The sequence below is a fragment of the Chelmon rostratus genome, chromosome 14 (assembly GCF_017976325.1).
Source record: "Chelmon rostratus isolate fCheRos1 chromosome 14, fCheRos1.pri, whole genome shotgun sequence".
Taxonomy (NCBI): domain Eukaryota; kingdom Metazoa; phylum Chordata; class Actinopteri; order Chaetodontiformes; family Chaetodontidae; genus Chelmon; species Chelmon rostratus.
In genome coordinates this window covers 19305071-19325019 of record NC_055671.1, presented here as the reverse complement: position 1 = coordinate 19325019, position 19949 = coordinate 19305071, and the positions used below count along the sequence as shown (strand labels likewise).

At 43.0% G+C, this 19949-nt stretch overlaps 1 protein-coding gene across 1 annotated transcript in view; it reads right to left on the bottom strand.

Moving 5' to 3' along the window:
- Positions 1-19949, bottom strand: part of jade2 (jade family PHD finger 2) — a 180979-nt gene that overhangs the window by 32690 nt on the left and 128340 nt on the right. The gene's annotated exons all lie outside the window — the stretch shown is intronic.

Below are 19949 nucleotides of genomic sequence, written 5' to 3'. Positions count from 1 at the left end.
ACAAAAAGAGTAATGAAGCGACTTCCTGTTTCCTGCCAGTAAACTGGATCCTGGACTCTTCTCCCTCTCAGAACCAAACCCCAGCTGAGCCCTCCTGCTCCTCCATATTGCCGAATTACTATCATATGGCCCAAGAAGCACAATATGAGTGTGTATGTGAGTGGATGGAGAGCTGGCAGATGAAAGTGTGAGTGTACATGTTTATGTTAGGTACATATGGATGTTCAAAAGAAAAGCTGTGATTGTAAATGTGTGTGTGTGTGTCTGTGTGTGTGTGTGTGCTGCTATTTTGAATTGGCACCACACAAAGAGAGAAGGAGACAGAAGAAAGCGAATACGGAGGCTGAGAAGAGACTAATAGAGAGACTGACACAGATAAACAGAGAGAGAGAGAGACAGGTGTGCAGAGAGACAGACACATACAAAAGGCTGAGTAAACAAGATTCAAAGATATGAAGAGCTGGAGTGTGGTCGCTGGGCTGCTGTGGCTGTTAAATGCTTACAGAATAACTTTATCGACAGATGAAGACGGCAGTGACAGACAGGAGATGTCTTTCTGCTGTTCCACTGGCTTTTTGTATGTCTGAAGCTGGTAAAGCAGAGGGGAAAAGAGCGCTCCAAAGAGAGCCCAAAATGACAGACTTGTTCCTATACAGGTGAGAATTAACCGCACCTCGTTCACTTCGCGCAGAGTTCAATCTTGCTCTGACATGCAAAATTGTGAGTCCTGATAGCTTGAGTGGAGGAGGTGTGACTGACCTCTCAATCAGGAAGTGTTGGTTATAAACTCTTACCCTAAGATTCCACCAGGTGCGCCTCCTTGACGTCACATATTCAACGTGCTTTTGTTACGCCCTCCACGCGGCTGCAAACCCCATCAGGGGCGCTCCAGAAGCAGAGCGTTTAGCCTGCCTGATTTTGCTAACTGCAGTTTTTCTGCTTTGATATTTGTGCTTCTACCATGAGTAAGGTGATTTGAGTCGGATAAGTTTTCTTGCCCATGTTGTTGATGTGCGAGTTGTGAGTCTGCACAGGATGTTTTATTTTGAAAATTTACTACTGGATTCACTGTTCCAGTGTCTGACTTCCTGCTTCGCTCATTCTACTCGATCGATCCCTCGTCCGTCAAAAATAGACTTGGTGCTTATTCTCCGCGGAGCAGAGCGGAGAAACATTTCTGGGACGATCTGAATTGGAGATGGAACAGGTCTGGTGGAATTTAGGGGCTAGAGAGGGGCAAGATGCAGTAATTGTTTAGATATGTACGCTTTCAGAAAGTCTTTCTCAAAGGCATTCATAGTGTTGTGCACGTCAAAAGTGACAGAAATAGTTTAGCAAAGGATGAAAAAAAAAAGGAGCTTGAGTGAGAAGTTCAAACCCTGAAGCTTTCTCACCTCCACACATCGCTGCCTGGCCGTGATTGCCAGATTTTTGGTTTTGGGAAGATACAAAAACCGTCAGACCATCCATCAAGCGCTTTGGTCGGAGAACACGACTCTCCTTATAATCCTGCTGATGCTGCTTCATTTCCTCCTGCAGGTCTGACCTGATCCCGCCACCAGACAGACTGCCATAGCAAGTTATTGTCAGCAACTGATGGATTGATTGTATTCATCACTGGTCATAGATTAGGGACGGGAATATAACCTGAGGTGATACTATTTTAGTGGCTCAGGCTAATCTAATAGAGCTAATTTGAACCGAGGGTAATGGAAAGGCACGCACACACACACTCATAGAGCACTTCCTGTACAACTTGTTTCCTCATTGTTCAATAACTTTTTACAGCAGCATGAACACCACAGTAAAGCTTTATAGCTGTTTAATGTAGTGTCGTATGTCGACTTCAAGGCAAGCCAGAGCAATACAAGAGGAATAACTGATCATCTCAGTTTTGTTTTGTTTTTTGGGTTGTGGAGAATTAAAGTTTGGGAACAACTGTGGATATGCTGCACATAATATCCAACATGGCAACAAAGTGAGTGGAGAGAGGGAGAGATAGGGAGGGAGGTAGGGAGAGAAACTAATTGGGTCCAAGCCAGAGCTCTTGAATCCCAAACTAACAAGCCAGAAACTGGATCTCTGCCAACTGGATTTCTCTTACAGCAGTAAATCAGTAATCATGTGTCTCTAACCGTGTGTGAGTGTGGCAGCATCATGCATGTGTGGGGCTGAAGATCTGCCATAGACTTAATAGAACAGGATAGGCTGTGTGCGTGCATGTGTGTGTGTGCGTGCTGAGTGACGGTGATTCAGGTATTTAAGAGGCAGAACATATAAAGCAACACAGATACAAGCACATATTTCAGAAAGTGGTAGGAACACAACACCAAACAACATCATAGACTGGAAATGTGTGTGTATGTGTGTGTGCGTGCGTGCGTGTGTGTGTGCATGCGTGTGCGTCAGCAAATGTGAGATAAAGAGACAGAGAGACAGCAAGGGCTATGAGTTTGCATGAGTGCTGTATGAGTGATAAAGAATGAGGATTAGTTTATTTGTTTACTTAAACAGTATGTGTGTGTGTTTGGGTGTGTGTGTGTGTGTTTGGGTGTGTGTGTGTGGACTGGCGGTCCAGCAGGCTGACTGTTTATCTGTGCGTCTTGATGGATTCGTCAGCCTGGCCTATCTGACCCATTCCATCCCTGTTAGAGCGATGCAGATAAAAATAGCTGCTCAACTGGGACACAATGTGCAGAGCCTGGCTTTGATTAGGATACTGTGTGTGTGTGTGTGTGTGTGTGTGTGTGTGTGTGTGTGAGTGTGTGTGCGCGCGCGCCACGCGCACGTACCGTTTTCAAAAACAACTACCTCTGCCTGGACACATGACGGGGGGAGTGCAGGGCAGGATGGGAGGTAAAGAGGAGGAAGAGTGATGAAGGAGGAGAGGAGTTTGGAGTAAAACAACTCTGCTGAACCTCTCCGCCTTTGTTTACTTTCCCTTTTTTTTTCCTCCTCTGACCCTTGACTCCCACATTGCGCTGACTACCTCTCGTCACCTCCAGACTCTGGATATCAGGGCCAGCTGTCTGAAGCAGTAAGCAGCCTCTTTTCTTATTTCAGCAAACAGGTCTGATCAGAACAGAGAGCTAAAAGATGAATATTCAGTGTAAAAAAGTCTATTAGATTAAAAACACTTTTTTTTACACCAAATATATGAGTAGATGAATAAATAATCACTTCTGTACAATAAGAATGTTCCACTTGACTTTTTCATGACTAGTTTTTGGGTTTGCCGTCTAAAAAAGATTTCACCAGTTTCCAAGTTTGCTGTTTTAAAAGCAGCCTCGAAATACTGCATGCCAATTAAACACTCTTACTCTTCTTCTTTTAGAGGGGTATTTTCAACACTTTTTGCTGGTGGATAAATGTCAGATGTACATCTTAATTTTGCAGAATATATTGTGTTTTATGCAGGAAATTCTGCAAAAAGTCAGTGTGGTGATGAATTCGTATGTTTTCGTCCACACTTCAGGTCTTCACACCAAACCTCTGTTGCAGGACAGCAGAGTTTTCAGATGTAGTGACCTGAATTGAGTTTCTTGCTCCTTGAGTCTGACCTTTTCTGTGTCTCCTCTGTCTGTCGGAGGCTCCTGCCCGTTGCCACCTCTCTCCATTGTCATTCTCTCCTCTGCAATTTAATCTCCCATCATCCCGATCTGCACCGAAACATATTACCCGAACAATTTATCTGCACTTGTGCCAGGCCTTCGTTCCCTCTTTCACTCCATCTGTCTTTGTCCCGTCTCCGTCTGAGTCTATTCATTCATCCTGCACAGCTATCCATCTCTGAATCAGCAAACACAGCACTTCTCCATTTTCTCTGTCCCGCCTACATACATCAACCCACAGACACAAATCTGAGAACATGCGTTGGGGTTAATAGAAGATCCGACACTTGTCTACACCGGGGAGACAGCGAGAGTGGAGTCTGACATCACTTAGTGCTGAAGGTGGCAAACTTCTGATGGATAAGTCAGCAAAGATCAGAAAGTCTCACACGTGTTCGACAAAACAAACAGGAAAGCCTCTGTTATGCACGTCTCTCTGACAGCGAGCCAGTGAAACCAAAGCAAAACAGCACATCAGGATGGATGTGCGGATGAGATTTCATTGTTTTCCCTCTGATAAAGAGAGATGTTACTGTGGCTGCAGTTCATGAAAGTATTAATTAATTTTTTTTTTGGTCTCTAGATGTGGTCACCAGCCTGAGGTGAAATAACAACATGGCCTTTTTTATGCTGAGAGCGTTTCTTCTGAAAGCGGAGATGAGTTGTGAATATAATGTTTATGCACTGAACACATCAGCAAACGTGTTCAGACCATCTAGACAATTTCCCAGATGATATAAATGATGAATTCGATGATGATGATATGACAAGAAGCTGTATGAATTTGAAACTTGTCACCTTTTATCCATTTAAAATTTTTCTTGACCAGTCAGGTGAGATGTTTGTTGTACCGTCTGCTTTTGACAGAGTCAATACGACATATTTGTGGACGGTGGCCATTCATTAATTTGCCAGAGTAAATCCAACTGGACAGGTTTTTTGCTTTGTGGCAGGTGATTTAAAGCACTGGCTGAGACAGAAGTAATGAAATAAAATCTGCAAAATTCATCCATCAATGTGACGTGTTTAGATTTAAAATACAACAAGAACTCATACACGTTTTTTTTGTTCGAAAACGCTTGAAACCAGGAAACGGCTGAAAGACACATTCCTCCCTCCAGCCATCCATCCACTTTTCCTCGTGCTGGTTCATCCATCCTCCCTCCTCCCTTAATCCTGCAACGACTGAACCCACCTCCTTTCTATCTCATCCATCCATGACACAACAGGCTGGAGATAATCAGCATTACAAGTGTATTAGCTGTGCAGAGCAAGGCCAACGCCTCTAACAGCACAGAGTCCATCCCTCTCTCTCTCTCTCTCTCTGTCTAACCCTCACACTGTAAGGCTCTCTCACCCGCTCTCTGTTTTCTCTCTGCAGTCATCGTGTCCCTCCTGTCCTGACACACACACACACACACACACACGCATAAATGATCATACACAGACTGCATGCACACATGTTCGCTTACTGTTTATCTTTCTCACACACTCTCTGTCTGTCACACACACACACACGCATGCATGCACACGCAAGCGCGCACACACACACACACACACACACACACACACACACACACACACACACACAGAGAGAGAGAGAGAGAGAGAGAGAGAGAGCGGTCAGCAGAGCACTTGCTGTCATCAACCACTAATTACATCAACAGGTGTCTGGCAGGAGGGCACCATGCCCTTTGTGTGTGTGTGTGTGTGTGTGTGTGTGTGTGTGTTACAGAAACGGACAAATTGGATACTTTTCCACCCATATATTGCACACATTTGAAGCACATTTTCACGTGGTCAGCAACAGAAGTTATGTTCTGAACACCAACTGATTTTTTGGACCCACACAAGCAAAAATCATTTGGTTGATACTCGTTTTGCACATAAACACAAAACTGACTTCAGAGGATTCAGTGTTGTGATCAGGTTGTGTACCGAGGCTCAGGCGTTTTACAGATGCACAATAAACTTTATTACTAAAACCTGCAGTGACGGGAACTGTGTCAACTTTGAACAATAAAAACTGAATTTTTTGAGTTGTCATAGCAGGAACAGCTCAGGCGTTGCTAATAACAACATTAACAACGTCTCTGTTTTTCTTCAAGTGTCCCAGTAAGTTGTGACAGCGTGAAAAATACCAGAAGCCTAAAACTGGAGCAGCTAAATGGAATTTGGCCATCACCAATATTATTCATACCTGTGCCTTTCCTACTGCGGCACGTCAAACTGTCTTCATTGAAAAATACATAAAATATAAGTAAATATAAAATATGAATATGCAGAAAAAAGAAGGTCATGCATACATTAGCAGCAGCCTATAAAAATGCTTTAAGTGAAACCTATTTAAAAATGGATCAGCTCATTATATTGATACTGCCAACATATCAGCCGGGTTCTATAAACCTGATATTTAAAACGCTGCTTCCCACCAAATATCACATTTTCTAACTTTGATTCATGTATTTCCTGTCCACACACACCATACGGTACTCCACGTTGAGTTCACAATGACGAAAAACAAACTTTCCATCAGCTCTTACTTTCAGACACGCCTTCTCTTCCACTCTTTCCAACTCGGCTAACAATTAAAACTTTTTATTATTATTAAGTTTTCTTTCTACTTGTATTTCATGCGCAATTTGAAAATGCTCAGAACAACAGGTGGGTGGAAACGAACAGTTTTTAATGAGCATCGCTGCGTCTCTGTGTCGTTGAATTCGTGTCAGTCAGCCTCAGTGTTTGGGTGTGTGCGTCTGAGAAAAGACAGTGTGTGTCCGTGTGTGTGCTGCCCCGCGGCGGGAAGGCAGGAGCTGCGTCAGAACTAATTCCCAAACTGATCTCTGAGATAGAGATAAACCCAGTGGGACCAGGCAGGGAACGCATGCGTGTGTGTGTGTGCGTCCAAGTGTCTGTGACTAAAAATGGATTTCATGGCATTGACTTAAGTGATATGTGACGCACATGTGGCAAATTACTGTGAAGACGTATAACAGAGGGAGAGAGCGAGGAGGAGATGCAATAAAAATGCTCAGACAAAAAAAACCAACCTGACACGCGGTTGAAAAGGCGGCTAGTTTTTTAATTTCACCAGCGGGTTATATCACTGAGTCAGAGGAGAGAATGAGCTGTGAAACAAAGGAGATAAACAGTCTCTCTCTTTCTTCACTTCTCTAACTAACTTTCAGCTCAGATCTATATTGACCTGACCCTCTCAGCTCCCAGCATATCGACTACAAACCTGTGCTGCTTACTAATGAGCACCATCGACTGTTCGTTGGCCCTGAAATACACAGACACCACTGCGAGGAAGCAGCCAGCTAGAGATCAGGATTATTGATCTTTAATTGGCCCAATATCACCCTAAACCTAATATGGAGAGCCTGGGTTAATGACTAACAAGACAATCCCAACTGGAATAATTAAACCGGAGTGTGCTCTTAAATGCAGACGGCTTGTTATGGAGGGAGCTCGGCTGTGTTTACAGGTTTAAACAGTTAATCGATACGTCACATGTTGCTCAAGTACGTTTCATCTGTTAGTTACGCTGCTGGGATTATTGGGCTCATTTACACAGTGTGTTGCTATTCACACCTACATTAAAACTGAGACAGAAAAAGGTTTGAATCATTCAATCAAAGCAAAAACATGCCGCTGTTGTTCGTACGATGGTAAAATAATCACAATCAGCACTCAAACTTCTTCTGCATTCGACAAGTGAGCAACATTACTGTTTCCTTTCATATAAAATCGCGGAAAGTGCACCTTATGGGATGAAGTGTACGTACATTTCCTGGTTATAAACACGTGCGAAACAGTTGCAGAGGCATCCTCATTATGCATCTTCTGAAATAATAAACGCTCTCTCCTACAGCTTTGCACGGACTGTCAGTGCCAGATGCTTCAACTAAGCAGAGCGCATCCACTTTAACCATCACTGCGAGCGCAGGCAAGCTGAAAGTCTGCTTACTAATTCATCTGCACTGTGTGTGCTGACAAGACATCAGGTTGATCAACAGGTCAGCTAGCCTGCAGACAAGCTGGTCCACTTCCTCGGCTTCACATCTCACGACCAGTGATAAAATCTCCACGCCAGACACAGACCGAGAGCTCGGATCAGTGTGCGGAGGCTTTTTTCAGTCTATCGCTCTCGTAGATGTGATCTCTAGATGGCTTCGAGATAGCAGGAGTCAGCTAACCATCCTGAGTCACGACAGTTCTGTGAACTGCAGGCGGGTCCACATAGACTGTGACTATTGACGTCACAGTTTACGAGACAGGCGGTTAATGCAGCCAGCTATGATCCAAATAACTGCAATTGATTAAAGATTGATCATCAATCTTTTTAATCATCCAGCCTTAATAAGTGCTGATTTTGTGACTTGTAGAAGTTTTAAAGGTTTAAAACTGGCCACTAAAAGTGGCTGAAACCTTCAAGTTAAAGCTGCTCAATATCTTTATATTAACAATGCATCAATGACTATGTGCTTATTAAAGGGGTCAAACACACAGATAGAGTTTTAAGCAGATAACAAACCACCTGTTTACATCACTTTCACTGACTGAAAATGAAATGTAGGTCAAGATGAAATAAGTTTTTATTTATTTTGTAACGTGTAGGTATGTAAAGCTTTTAAAAGACATGTTTATGTTGAAATAATATTAATAATAAAGCAGTTTGTCTCTATGGTCGTACTGGTTTGCCTTCGTATTTAAATAATGCACAAAAAAAGATATTCAAATGGTTCAAACCTAAGTGGTTTTTTTTTTAGACAGAATAATCAAACATCATTTTTGGCCCATTTCTACAGCCCTTATGGACATCTGACTGAAAACAAGACTCAATGTGAATGCTAATGTTGCTCCGTGTTGGCTGGATGTGTAAATAAGCAACTGTTTGCTAACAAGTTCACCATATCAACCAAAAAGGTGCAAAATGTCTGTGTTGTGTTTATACACTGTCAATAAGCAGTTTTAATGTCCAAAAATGGTACCTATAACTCATTATTTTGGATTTAGGTTTAATTTTGAGAGAACATGTGTAAAAAAAACCTCCAGTACGTCTTATAAAAGGTGCCTTTAAAGGTTCTCCTTCACAGTCCAAGACTCAAAAATATAACTCCCCAGTGACCTGCACCATCAAAGCAAAAGGCCTGTGCAACACGTCATAAATCTTTTTCATGACCCTACAAGGACAGTTAGATAACTCCCACACCTAGCATCCTCGTCTGTCACAGCATTACAAATTTATGAGTGAGAATAAAAACCTGTCTGAGGGACGTAAATTTGGTGAATGTAGTGCCGCCGCCTCAGAGCCAGAAAAGAAAGTTTGGTTTATGGTTGTCAAATATCTCGACCATGAAACACGTTGAGAAACACGCAACACAAATGATGGTTTAATCACGGCGGCTGGACGAGCCAACGCCTCACACATGTGAAGCTGCCGATCCTGCACTGATGGCATATGATGCAGACCTGTGGCGAAGACGCAGCTGATCAGGAACACTGATCTGCTTCAGCAGTTTAATGTTTGTCTAATACAAAGTGAGAGCCGATCAGTGATGAACGACACCATCAAGGAGCAGGCCAATCCATTTGTTAGTATCAAACTGAGGCTGTTGGTTATTATAATATATATATTAATATTTTCAAAAGTGTGCTTTTAGGTTCACTGCTCAAAGGTGAAAAGTCATGTAGGATTCATGTGTCGGACCGTTTCTGGGTCGGGAGCAGACACTTCCTCCACCGGTTGATTGTGGAAGCTTCTTTCCCAAAAGGTTGAACGATTCCTTTAAAACATAGTGAGCCCTAAAGGATTTATGTCTAACAAGACCCTGGAAATACTTTTATTTTGGAAGGCTGGATTAAGTGGATGAGCTGCAGCTCATTCACGAGGCGGCACAAGAGCGCCTTTACTCCAGTTCTCAAATTGCTGCTTCAGCCGCCTGCGCGTCAAAGGATTGATTTTAAAATGCTATTACTTGTTTATGAAGCACAAAATGGTTTAGGGCTAAACTACATGCCTGATCTGCTACTGTGTTTCAGACCCTGCAGACCTGTCAGGCCCTCTTGGGACTGGATTGCTTACTGATCTGAGGGCTAAAAGAAAACATGGTGAGGCAGCCTTTAACTTAATGCATCAAATATCAATCTGCAGCAAGGTCTGCTCTAACTTTAGACTCTTTTAAATCAAAGCTCAACACTTTTCTGTCCGCTGAAGCACTTGATCGCCTCGATGCGTTATCAACGTGTCGTCTCCTGCCATATGTAGAGTCCTTTGAAACGTCTTTGTGTTTAAAAGGTGCGATACAAATAAACTTGCCTTGACTTCTCTACAAGTCCCTGCAACATAAACAGACTGTATAAAATACTGTGGGCTGAAATAATAGCTGCCATAAAAGCAGATCTTGGCAGCAGGAACACAAATATCCGTGTTGTGAATCGTGAAGACCTTCAGATAACATCAGCTACCTGTAGGATAAAGTAGCTCGGTGTGAATTTGTTACCTTCCCTCTGTAGTGCCCTTCAGAGGACCCTAAAACAGTTGGTGGCTCGATTTAACCCACTGAAGCTGTCAGAGCACAGAGCAATAACACTACTCACAGTGGGGAACGTTGGCCAGTGTGCATTATCTTGGTACTTTAACTACTGGTCACGACCCAGAATAGATCATGTGAGGGGAGTGAGTGGGTGCCCACAAGATAAGAGCAGCAATATCTGGATTCAATAAGCCTGAATGTAAGGGCGATATTAAATTTCTATCCGTGCACAGAAGGACTTCCTTTATTCTTTTTGCTGAACTTCTACAGCTTTTGTGTTTTTACTCTACATTGTCAGCCAGTAATTATTGTGTTTATTTCAACCCTGCCTCTGCTGCTGGAAATAGAAAACCCATCATTTGAACTAGGGTCGGAAAAAAAAGAGCATTTATTTTAAAATGTGGTGTGCTGTAACACCTGGTTTTCACAGCTTGAGAAGAGAACACACAACACAAGGTCCTGATAGATGAAACCGACTGGTGACACTCTGGAGTGTCTTTTACACCTTTTTCCCTCAACTGATGAAGTTAAAGCTTACATTTACTGAACATGTAACCAGTTTTTGTAACCAGGCTTGCCTTAGACTTTTCCACTGTATATCTTGTGTATTTCACATTGAGTTTTCTTTATAGTGCTTCACTGCAAAAACCAAAATCTAAGTAAGATAAAATGTCTTAAATCGAGACAATATATGCTTGTCTGTTGTCTGATCTGTCTTCTTATCAGGCAGTTGTTATGTGAGAGCATTTCACTTGTTTCAGGCTTTAGACCTTAATTATCTTAATATTATAACTTGTTGCTGAGATTTTATTCCTGGTTCTGAGTAACTTAATGCTTGAAACTAAAATTTCCAGAGTACAAAACTATTTTGTCAAAATTGGAATTTCTTGGTATCCAGACAAATGTACTTGATGTTAGTCCGGCCGCACTGTTCTCGACGAGTTTGCCTGTTCTTTTGGAGTTTTGCTCATTTTAAGTGACATTTCCCCCATTTTAAAGCTTTTTTTCCCCCTTGTTGCTTTTGCAGTGTTTGTAAAGTATCTGTACACAAAGAGCATGCCAGTTTTGGAACAAAATTTGCATAGCCTCGCCTGATCCCTAGCGTAGATAAAAAATCAGCAATTCTGAACAAATAGCTCCTAAAATGTCACTGAAAGCAACATATTCAAGGTCTGTTCACTCTGTTTGCAGCAATGACTGCCGGTGTGGCCTTCACCCTTAAAGCAATGCTCTGACTCCAACTATCAATAGAGACCTAAAATAGACTGTGGGCCTGTTACTTATGATGTTTCCCAGCACCAGCAGGACCAGTTTTTATTGGACCTGAAGCTAAAAGGTGAGAACGTATTTGGATCTTGGGTTGATAAAAGTTTAAAAACAGAAGATGGAGAACTCATGAATAGCATATGAGAGAATCTATATGGGCGAAGACAGACCGGCTGCAAGGCAGGTAGACGTTCACAGAGACAGATGGGCGGCGAAGCAAGGATAAAGCAAAACCAGAGGCAGAGGAGGGAGGATGTGTGAAGCTGGACTTGCGCTTGATGCAAAGGGTTAACAGGAGTCCTGAAGTTGATGCCATATGTTTTGATTTATAGCTCAGCATCAGATTTCGCAGCTGGATCAATGTAACATACAAGATTATAGTCCTCACGGTAACTGCATTATTTCCCTTTGTGATACAGAGTGGTGGTGCACATACTGTTAATGTTCAATCATATGGTAAATGGTATTAATATAGCGGCTCTTATTTACCCATCATGCAAGGTGCTGGCCTAACCATCGATCACAGTTCTTGGTATCTCTGCAGTCGACGACGCCACCAGGTGTGACCAGGCATAGCTTATAGCACAGATCAGGCAGCTGGCTGAGTATGTAACGTAGCTCTAAATCCTTCAACATACAACTATAAATCAAGCTAAAGACAAGAGATATCAGACCAAATTAATATACATGAGGAAAAAAATGAATGACATGCTGCGGCTTGTTCATTGAGACCTTCAGCTTGTCAAAATTCCAAGATGCATGGGAGTGAGGGAAGAAAGGGATTAAGGGCACATAAAAGAGACGGAGGGAGGAGGGAAGGAAGGACTACGGGACTGGGAGGAAAGAAGGAGCGACCCAAGGAGCTAACAAAGGAAGGAGAGAGGGAAGGAAAGAGGAGAAAGTGGGTCAGACAGGCAGACAGACAGTGGAGGCTGCTGCAGCTGGATACGGCAGACTGAAGCTTTGTGCAGCCCTCCCTGATGTGCAGCGCACGCACGCACGCACAAACGCACACACACACAAACATTACATTACAAACATTACAATCAAACACACATTCCAAAGTTTAGCACACACACACACTACATGATTTATTAGCTCCTGCTAGTCAGTCACAGTGACAGTGTAGCCACGCCCATCTGGGATCCATGGCAACATCATTCTCCAATCAGAGCTTTTTGGGTTTTTTGTGTGTGTGTTTTTTCCTCACATGTATATAAAGAGAATTCAGGCTCTTCCTCTGTGTTTTTCATGCAACTTTCTTAATCCATGTATGTGTGAAAACTTTCTATCACTTTTCACAGTTTTTTTTTTTTTTTTTTGCATGTTTTCAGTCTACGTGTCTGCTTCCAGGAGCACACACACGCCGTACATACACACACCGACATGCCTGCTGGAGGAGCATGAGGAGGGAGTCTGGAGTCCTGCCAAAGCAATAAACTCTAAATAAACCGTGTGACACCAACACTCTGCTCCTCTTTCTCCTTCCATTCCTCGGCAATCACATACTGCTCTCTTCTTTTTCCACGTGCGCCGTTCGCCTTCTCCATTTCTTCAATCTACATCCATCCTCGCTTTGGTGTCCTCCTCCTCCTCCTCTCTTTGCATGCACTCCCTCAACAAGCTGCCGACCCCCCTGTTCCATCCTGTCTTTTTCTTCTCTTTTCTCAGCCCCCCCTCCTGCAGCTCTTCTACCTTTCTCCTCTTTTATCTCCCTCCCTCCCCTCTTTCTCCAGGCTCCTAACGTACAGTCCATGTGGAGATAAAGGGGAGACGGAGGGAGGAAAATAGAGTGAGCAACATGCAGGCAGACAACACACACACACACACAAACACACACACGCGCACATACACACACACAGTTTAATTAAAATGAGAGGACAGCGTGCACACACACCGCACTATGTCTAATAGCAAATATGTAAGGATCAAATCCCGGTTATGAAAACCTTATTACTCCAAAGCCCTCGTCTCCATTGGATTGAGGTTTTATTGGACAAACTGTTTCATGTCAGCAAACAAAACAGGATTTGGGGAGGGATTAAATTGTCTCCAAAATCTCACTTGACAATGTATCCAGACAGCATGGATCGCCTGTCTTGCATGCAGCATGCATAAGCCCTGACAGGATTAAAGAAGAGACTGATCTGAGCTTTTGGAAATTTCTAGTCCTCCTTGTCACAGTTTCTTAAGGAATCCCTCGTACAGCACAACATAAATACAGTCGTCTACTGGTGGCCAGCAGCGCTCTGCTTGCATGAGGTCAAGTCAGATTCAGCTGGAAATCTTCTCGACTGCTTTATGCAATAAGGTAGAAATATATTTGTGAAATTTCCTCATTAAGCTCCCAGAATGAGTAACTTTATTCTGACAGTTTTTTGGTGCCTTCTGCTCTTTTTTATTATTCTATGTTCTATTACTCTATTCCACTTGTGTGTGAAATAAAGCGGCATGAATCGACTCCAGGTGATTTTTCTAGCTGCATTTGGTTCTCTTAGACATCATATTATCAAGACATTAATGTTACATTTTGACTGATTAATGAACAAATTAGAGAAGCGTTATGAGAGAAAACATATTGAGAATTACCATTAACGCGCTAAAGGAAATTAGCATCGCAACAGTGATAGCATTGTCTTAAATGATCCATTTTACTTCGCATCTTGAACATAAAACGGCATGTGTGCTCGTACTTAGAGGCGTATATTTCCTGTGCTCTGTGGAAACTAACTAATAGCTGCTGACTTCACATCGCTACTCTGCAGCGGAAACACCCGCTACAGCAACCTGACAGAGTCAAAATTCATACTCAGGCTTAGGCTGCCAGCATCCTACACCATGCTACTATGTGCTGGACCATCTCAGGAGCACCTTTGCACAGCCTGCACCTGGGGTCCTGTCTGGTGGCGCAGATCCCTGCCTCTATTGATCTTGAACCGAGGGCCAGTTCTTGTGCAGCCATGATTAGTGCTTCTGTGCTGTCTTTCAGTCGAGCCTCTTCCGGCCACTGGTAAGATTTCTTGACATCATTATTTTGTTATGGCTCTAGCTTGATGAGCAGGAACAGCCAAATGTAGCAGTAGCAGTAGCAGTTCAAATAAAACGTATTTTATTTATCACTTTTATAGGCAGTAAAACAATGATGCTGCAGAAATAAAGACTGACTGACATGTGATGTGCATTGTTTTTGGAAACCTGACTCATGATGAAAAGTCTCTAAAAGCGTATAACTCAACTTTTCCACTTGGTCCAGAGCAAAAAAAGCAAACAAAAACCAATTGTAATATTCAAGAATCGCAATGTATATCGAATCAGCATCCATGTATCATGACACTATCGAATCAGGAGATGAGCATATCATCCCATCCTTGACAAAAGGGTTATTAGCGTGTGCACGTCTACACATGAAGTTAAGAAATGATGTGTTAACTTCGATAGGAATGATCCCAGAAAGGGCCACACAGTGAAGAATCAGCTGAGGAGTTTCAGCCTCGGGAGAGAAACAGCTGAATGAATCATCCCATTAAAAGCGCTCCTGAAATCCCTGGAAAACAGTCCCTCTTCAGTCACCTCATGCTGCACTAGTAGGTGCAACCAAAAGGTCGAACCGGCTGAAATATCGTGAAATTTGTTCACACCATGTTTGCCTGGACTCTGTTAAGCCTACAGCAGCAAACACTGAACAGTGACCTGTGTATTCCAACTTTACAGTCATATGTCTGCATATAACAGTTATACTTAAAAAAACACCATAAATATGAGCCGGATTTACAGTTGACTGACTTTAAATGAGACTCTGTGTCTCTTAATTTTATATATCTGGTCATGTCTTCATACATGTTCTGTGTTAATGATTAAAATCATCTTAAGCTGAATATTTGTAAATGCACAAAGGATCTGAAGCTACGACACTTTCAAACAGACGGTGGACAGACATGCAGTCTCCTGCACCGCACAGAAATGAAGAATAGAGGATGGTGACATTTAAACAATGGTAAACACTGGACACAACACTTGTGAACAGATGTGGTGGTGCTGCCACCGCCGGAGTTTCACACTATTTGGCAGTTAAGGTAGAGAGGTTCCTCTCCATCCACCTTCTCTCAGGAGGGGGAGACAGGGAGGAAGTGATTCAGACTCAAATCACACTCAGCAGCAGGAGAAGGGCTTCACACAGCAAGGAGCGAAGCCTAATTGGCTATGTTTTATTGCCATGCTAGCCAGGGGTAAGTGGAGGTCTGAGGAATGTGTTTGCAGATGCTACAGGGTGCTCAGCGGGGAAGCTTTATTCCATAATGGTTTGAGAGGCTGGCTGGGACAAAATTACAGCATGTGGGAACGTCGGCGAAAATTGTGTTCAGACCTTTACGGTGAAACTCTGTGAGGGAAGTGATGGGTATTTGGCGCTAACAGGGTGGGCCCAGCTGACTGTAATCTTTGAAACCTCCCAATTAGTTTCAATTTATTGTACTCTGGATTTACAGACTGAGGACAAGTTTCCCTGCTGAAAGCGAGCCGGGTGGACGCTGCATGCTGGCAGCTAGTTTGGGCTGCTCCGACCACAAAAGCGAGTGATGCAGGCGATCACAATAAAACCTCCCAGCTCGCATCAGTATCGATATTTAGCACCTTGTGCGGCATCAGATCATCTCTTAAAAGCCAGAATAAAATCCTCTTCACGACATTAACAAGCCTGAAGTTGCTCTCCGTAAATTGGAGCACGTTCAAACTGCAGTTATTGGTATGCAGTGAAATTGTCAATGAATTATCGAGGGGTTGTGAAGTGCTCTGTGCGATGAGGGTAGTTTTACATCTAACTGCCTGGGTGTAGAGATCAGATCAGATCATGCAACCTGCTGATGTGAGAAAGTTTTAACAGGAGACAGCTGTATCAGGATGTGATGTTAAAAGTGAGAAACTGTAACGACACTAATTATTTTCCTCACTGAAGTGACGATGTGCTGTGGGTTTTTTTTTGACACATGCTGAGACAAACCTTAATATTGCTCAGTAGCAGAGCACAGATGGTGTTTGGACAGTTCACGTTCTCATTTAACTCCAGTGAAAGACCCTGTTCCAGCAGGGACCTCATCATGAACCACTCCTTAAAGACACATCCTGATTGTTCTGTTGCCACACTGTTTTGTAAGTCTGTGACACCATCACATGAGACCAGAACTGAACCAAACCAAACGTCAAGGCTGGCACTTTGCAACAAGTCTGGTCAGAGCTCGCTGAGTTGCACCAAGGCGGCGAGCGTTTTGTGCTGCAAGTGTTAACCAGGGAGGTGAATTTATCACACATATCGCAGCAAAGCAGCGACAACCAAACTTCAGTTGGGTTGAACTTCAGTTACGGCTGAGTCAATGGAGGCTGTCTACCTTCTACCATCCTCCTTTCATCTACATTACGGCACATAAATGAGGACACAGATGCAGTGGAAAAAATGCAAACATGCAAAACTGGGGCACTGGAAACCACGTGTCTTATTTTATGTCTCTATACCGACTAAAAACCGACTGACGAAACTATAAATCTGCTCTGTTGCACACTGTGTGATTCCAATCTGTCATCCTCAGCCAACTGCAGTGACAGCCTGAGAGAAATGCTCTTAATATAAATACCATAAACCGTCTTATAAAAGCTTGCTTTCGCAGCCTTAAAGAACTTCATGTTCCAGCAAATAAACACCTGTCTCCAATAAATGCCTGGTCAGGAGACGGTTTACACTGCAGGTCATAAAAATGGCCACAAAACCACTAAAATGTGCCTGAAGCAGCCATGAGAACATCACTGAAGCACGTTGCCAGCGTAATTTCGGTCTTTAATATTTAAGCTGGACACAGTACTGTATGCATTCATGGTAAACGATAAATTTGTGCCTGTTCTTGAGAGAAGTTTGTTTATAGCATCTTGGTTTTGATGTGCAGAAAAAAAAATAACTGTCTGCCTTTGGCTATGAGATCTAACGTGGTTAACTGCGGTTGATCTCATGACTGACACAAATGAAGTATTACACTATTATTAGAAGTTTCACTTAAAAATTCAATAAAAAACAGCCCAGTGGAAACAGATTTTATGTCCAAATCTAATAAATTTTGTTCCTTGCCTGCATAACACTGCCTGTCCTTACTGGAAATGTTGCTTTCACTGCACGCTCTGTGTGGGCAGTGGTTTCTTTGTATACTGTGAAGAAGACAAAAATTCACACACACACAGCACACACACACACACACACACACACCAAGTGTAGAATAGCAGTAAAACTTGGATACATAAATCAATACGTCTGGCAGGTAAATTTTGGAAACAAAAGCTTTTGGATTGCTCCGAACTGTGGAAATGTTGCTTTCTCTGTCTGTAAGCCAATATAATCAAAACCAAAGCTGATTGGCTGCCCGCTGAGTTGATCTATACTAAGCTGCAGCACCGAAACTTCTGCAGAATGTCCTTTCTGTTTCTCTGCCGTGTGTGTGGTTAACAACAACACATCTGGATTTGGAGACGCTTCAAAATGCTCTCTTGTAATTGTGAATTCAGACGCGCTTATGCATTATGAATTGACACTGCATTAGTGAGGGAGTGAGAATGTTAGCACAGAGAAGTCTGTTTCAGATGGACTGTGTTGCGCAGTCAATTAATGAACATTCATCCTTCCAGCTGTTTGCACCAAAATATCCATAAACCCAGGTAAACTGGGGACAGGATGCCCTGTTGCTGTGAGAAACCTATTGGATTCTTACGTGATTATCAGACAAGTAACCGCTCTTGGTTTGTTAGAAAAATCACAGGGTCTGAATTTGTTTTCTGTCCTCCTGGCTTTTGTTTTGAAGTTCTTGAGCCATTTCATGTCTTGTTGAACGAGTCACGGAAAACCCAAAAGCAGCACTGCAAGACCTGCTCTCTGATGGCTAATTATTATGGTATTTTGCACATTTCACTGTGATTCAGCAGGCGATGCTCCTCTTGTTTGACTCTAACCTTCAAACTGTTGGGCCGGGCTACATTTTTACAAAATTGAGCTTGTGACCATGGATGTATGTTGCTCATACAATCTCTAAACTGAGCAGAGAAGTGAAACAGCAACACTGACGTGCCCTTTAGCAAGCAGCTTAACCTTGACCTGCTCAAGTGAATGTGCTGTAGACCCTGCTGCTTACTGGCCAACAGCGTGGTCGCACTGATCAGCCTTCATGCTGATGCAAAAAAACAAAAAAACAAACAAACAAAAAAAACACTTATGTACAGGAAACCCACCTTTGATTAAAAAGGTCAAACAAAAAATGAGTTACTGACGGATGAACCAAGAGGACAATGTGCATCCAGCAAAACGCTAATACGCTACAAAAAGCATCATTACTGCTCACACCATGAAGCAAAATCCAACCTTAAAGCTCCAAAATCAGTCCCATTTCCTCACAGACTTCATGTTTAAACTCATGCAGCAGCTTAAATCTCACGCGCCGTATATAGGATTTTAAAAACGTTCTGCAAAACGCTTTTTGAGTTGACTGCATTGGCAGGATCTCAGAGGATGTTATTAAATTGGACCTGAGAGGGCGGCGCTTGCCGTCGAGTCCTGCGAAGTGAGATTTTACGGTTGAGTTGTGGCAGTGTGTCGGCTGGTACTGTCTGAGAGACCCTACTGTAAAATATTCAAGGCCCAGGTCAACTGGGGGGCCCTCATATCGCTCTCATTACTTATTGACGCAACCCCTATCTGTGTGTAGCTCAGCTAGTGAGCCTGTCGGAGTGTGCGAGCGGGTTGTAAGAGACAGAGAGGAGATGGTTGACTCGCCAGCGCGCGAAAGCGCACACACACATTGATGTGTTCACGCAGCCAGAAATGGACTCCAATGGCAACCTTAAATGCACACAAGTACGGCCGCACACAAAGCACTCAAAGCGCACACACACACACACACACACACACACACACACACACAGAACAGTGCAGCAGCCACATACAGTTGTAATATATATAATGCAGCTTTTCAGCTCCTGAATCGTGTGCATCAGTGCTGTGTGTTCAGTAAATGGATGCATTACTGGCCCTGTGCATGAGTGTGTTTCTAACTGCATTTCTTTGTTAAGTTTGCATGTGAGCTTATCAGTGTAAGTCGATGTGTGCATTCCATTTCATGCAAATACATGTTTGCAAAAGTTGCTTTCATGCATGATTACTGTATAACATGATATCTGTGTCAAACATGTGTCTGCACGGGGATGTCTCATGCATGTCCGAGGGCGCATATGCTCAGTGCCAGGTGGTGTGTGTCTATGTGTGTGAGTGTGTGTGTGTGTGTGTGTGTGTGTGTGAGCACTGCCATGCTGCTCCTATTGTCTTATCAAAGTGATGTGAATTTAAGGTTTAACTTCCAGTGAATTATTTATCCCCACAGCAGCCTCAGCACCTGCACTGGCCAAGGGTCTGAAATCATACACCTCAAACACAGACACACACACCTTACATGTATGTATGCATGCACGTGCACAGACACACACACTGACACACAGTATTATACAGCTGAAG